Here is a 4565-nt window from a genome sequence, read left to right as displayed (position 1 = left end):
GCATGCTGGGAAGTGGAGTCCTGAGATTAGTCGTCGGCCTCACCCCCTGTGGGGAACGCGCGCGGACCGAGCCACGTGCGTGCGCGCATGTGCGTGCTTGCGCTACTGCGCTCAGAGAGAGCAACACGGGGCGCAGGCGCATCTGCGGCTTCCTTGTTCAGTTTCCTTTGGGAAGCGGTGGAGGCGCTTTGGGTCAGCTGTGGGCACAGGCCACGCCCGCCCCCACCGGGCCACCCGTGGGCTTCATGTCCCACTCCTGCGCCTTGGCTGCGCCTACTGCCCTGCTGTCCCCATCTCACAGAAGATACCAAGGATCAGAAAAGCCCAGTCACCTCCCCAAAGTCACCCGGGAAGAACTGCAATTAAATCCAGCAATTGGCTAGAAATTCATGATTATGAAAACACTAGAGGCCCGGTGCACTGGTGTGGTCTGCCTGGCCTGGCCTGGCCTGTGCCTCTCCCAATCCGGGACCCCTCAGGGGATGTCAGACAGCTGGTTTCAGCCCCATCCCTGAAGGCCAGGCGGAGGGGCCCCACTGGTGCATGAATCCGTGCACCAGGCATCTAGTATGCATATAAGATCTTTGGTTAATCTCTTCCCGCCCTCCCCTCCCCCCCCTCCCTCCTGAGATTCATCAGTCTGTTCCATGTTTCCATGCCTGTGCACTGAGCGTCTGACCCCTGGTAATCAGTGTGCTCCCACAGGGGGAGTGCTCTTAGCCAGAAGCCAGGCTCACGACTGGCTAGCCCCATAGTGGTGGCTGGACCAGCTACCCTCCAACCCCCCAAGGTTCCCGGACTGCGAGAGGGTGCAGGCGGGGCTAAGGGACACCCCCAGTGCATGATGTTCATGCACTCAGGCCTCTAGTATATAGATAATGAGCCTCTACCACATGACTAGTATTGTTTCTGCCCTCAATTGTCCACACAAGATCATCCCCTATGATCTTGTCCACCCCCCCCCCCACACACACACACCCCAGTCACAGGGCTAGCAGCCCATTAAGCATATAGAATGCTTTAAAATTCTCTTGTGGAGGGCCGCCTGAGACTGGATAGGCGTCAGACTAGAAACTAGGGGCAGGAAAGTTAAAATAAGGAGCCAAAGCCTCAAGCTCTACCCCTCCCCCTTCTCTATCTTGTCTGCAACATCACCGATATGACCTTCACTGAACACCTGTTCCCCACTTCCCCCTTCTCAATTTCCTGTAATTGAGAGGACAAAAAAATATCGCTATCTGGAAAGGAGGAACATGAACGAGTGGGACAACCAGTGTATATAATCAGCCCACCAACATCAAAAGCAGAGGACCACCCTATACCCCTTGACCCAGTTTAATAAAAACCTTTCATTCAGCCCTAGCTGGTTTGGCTCAGTGGATAGAGCTCAGCCTGTGGACTGAAGAGCCCTGGGTTCGATCCTTGGTCAAGGCACATGCTTGGGTTGCAGACTCCATCCCCAGTAAGGGGTGTGCAGGAGGCAGCTGATCAATGTTTCTCTCTCATCGATGTTTCTAACTCTCTATCCCTCTCCCTTCCTCTCTGTAAAAAATCAATAAAATATATTTCAAAACAAAACAAAAAGCCGAAACCGGTTTGGCTCAGTGGATAGAGCGTCGGCCTGCAGACTGGAGGGTCCCAGGTTCGATTCTGGTCAAGGGCATGTGCCTGGGTTGCGGGCATATCCCCAGTGGGAGATGTGCAGGAGGCAGCTGATCGATGTTTCTCTCTCATCGATGTTTCTAACTCTCTATCTCTCTCCCTTCCTCTCTGTAAAAAATCAATAAAATATATTTAAAACAAAACAAAACAAAACAAAACAAAAACACAAAACAAAAAAACAAAAACCTTTCCCCCAGACCCCATCGATGTGTCTCATTCTCCAAGGTCACCCACTCTCACTTTTGAGTGCATACTATCACTTTAGTAAACTTTTGCTAAATCTTTCTGCCATGCTCTTGAAGTCCTTTTTTTAAAAAAATATTTTATTGATTTTTTACAGAGAGGAAGGGAGCGGGATAGAGAGAATCAGAAACATTGATGAGAGAGAAACATCGATCAGCTGCCTCCTGCACACTTCCCACTGGGGATGTGCCCGAAACCAAGGTACATGCCCTTGATCAGAATCGAACCTGGGACCCTTGAATCCACAGGCCGACTCTCTAACCCAGCCGTGGGCAAACTACGGCCCACTGGCGGGATCCGGCCCATTTGAAATGAATAAAACTAAAAAAAAAAAAAAAGACCGTACCCTTTTATGTAATGATGTTTACTTTGAATTTATATTAGTTCACACAAACACTCCATCCATGCTTTTGTTCCGGCCCTCCGGTCCAGTTTAAGAACCCATTGTGGCCCTCGAGTCAAAAAGTTTGCCCACCCCTGCTCTATCCACTGAGCCAAACCGGTCAGGGCTTGAAGTCCTTCTTGTTCCATGCCAAAGACCTGGATCCATTTGAGGCCTCCCCTGACACCATTACAAGGGAAGCGAATAGGGTGTCCTACTCAGACTGGGGTGCATGCCCCAGCTGCCAGGTGGCACTCTAGTCCAGGAGCATTACTAGGGAGTCTAGGGGGCTGGAAAGAGCCTTTATAACCCTGGTTGTCTCACCACAGGAACTCTCTCCTGTCCTATGGCCCAGGCTCTGCTTTCAAACCTTCTGGCCACATTCCCACCTTGGTGTCCAGTCCCTCCCCAATCTGCTCCTCTGCTCTCACTACCCTGGGCTGCAGCCCACTTTCCCCAAACCTGCCCCCCCCTCACCATCTTAGGAAGCTCCTCCCTTTCTGTTGTTACCTGTCCTGGATCCAGCCACTTCCCAAGGCCCCCACTGCTACCACCCTGGCCAGGCCTCCACCATCTCCCACCTAGACAGATGTCAATTTGAAAAAAATACAGAAGTCATTCTCCCTTGACTTCCCCAGGCCCCAGAATAAAGCCCAGAGTCCATTGTGGCCCATGAAGCCCTGCCTGCCCACCTGCCTGCAGCTCTCCAGACTCTCCCAACTTGTTCCACTGTCCAGCCTTTGCATGGGCTGTGCCTCAGGCCCTGCCCAGATGTCTTTTCCACAGATGCATGGCACCTGCTCACAGAAGCCTGTCCTCACTATCCCTGCCAAAGTAGCACCCCCCTTTTAGTTATGTGTTTTTATTGATTTCAGAGAGAGAGGAAGGGAAGGAAGTGGAGAGATGGAAACTTCAGTGAGAGAGAAACATCCATCAGCTTCCTCCTGCACACTGCCCTACTGGGGATTCAGCCTGTAACCCTGGCATGTGCCCTAACCAGGAATCCAACCAATGACCTCTTGGTTTATGTGTCGATGCTCAACCACTGAGCAACACAGGCTGTACCCCATTCTCTTCTTGACGCTTGTTCTTTGCCTTCCCAGGACTTAGCACAGTTCAGAATAACACCCGCTCTGGGACCCCCACCATCCCTCCTGGACCTGCGCAGCCCCCTCTGCCCTGGTCTACTCACACCTCCCGTGGTCTGTGCTTTCCGCAGCCACTAGAGGGCTGCCTGTGAACACCTGAGTCAGGTTTGGTTCTGGACCCTACAGACTGTCCTCCCAGTTGCCACCGTAAAGCTCCAGAGATCACCTCGTCCACACGTCCCTGCTCTGCCAACCGCCCTCCATGGCTCCTATGTCCCTCAGGATAAAAACCCAAGTCCTTACGTGCCCACGGGACCCTGCAAGACCAGCTCCTTCCCTTGGCATTGGGTGTTCTTTCCGTCTGGATGCTCTTCCCACTTGAGTCACCACTCCCTTCTCTATTCAAGTGCCCTTCCCAGCAGCCCCACGCCCCCCACCCCCTGCTGTCTCCTCCTCAGACCTCACGGCTAGTGCATACGTTGTCTTCTCGGTGACTGTGGACCCTTCCCCTCAATGTCAGTTTCCCATGCCCAGGATTTTAGTTAGTTTGTTTGTTTTTAATCCTCACCCGGAGATATTTTTACATTGATTTTTAGGAAGAGTGGAAGAGAGAGGGAAAGACAGAGAGACACATCGATGTGAGAGAAACACATTGGTTGCTTCCTGCATGAACTCCCACCAGGGCCCCAGCCTGGGAGGAACTTGCAACCTAGGTACTCGCCCCTGATTTGAATCAAACCCAGGACCCTTCAGTCCACAGGCCCACACTCTATCCACTGAGCCAAACTGGCTAAGGCCCACGCTCAGGGGTTTTGACTGTTTTGTTCATTGCACAGGTGCTTAATATATGTTTGTTAAATAATTTTTGGAATGTTTATGGGTGTTGCAGTCTCATCAGGCCCTTTCATGCCCAGCGCCCAGCTCAGAGCCTGGCAAAAGCAGGCGCACAGCCAACCTTTGCTGAATGACTATTGAACGGAACGCACAGCCCTCGCTGGGGCAAACTAGAGGAGGTGCCTGGGCTTCCGCAGGCCACTGTCCAAGTGGGCAGCTGACTACCGCCGCAGGGCAACGCCTCTCCGCTTTCCTCCCTTCCAGGCGGGACCCCTCCTCCCTGAGTTCCCACTTCCTCACACCGCACCCCTTCCCATCTCCCATGGGAGCCCCTCCCCGCTCTTCCTTCGCCACCA

Source organism: Myotis daubentonii, chromosome 5, assembly GCF_963259705.1.
Source record: "Myotis daubentonii chromosome 5, mMyoDau2.1, whole genome shotgun sequence".
In the NCBI taxonomy this organism is placed as follows: Eukaryota; Metazoa; Chordata; class Mammalia; order Chiroptera; family Vespertilionidae; genus Myotis; species Myotis daubentonii.
Note: the sequence above shows the minus strand (reverse complement) of the source record.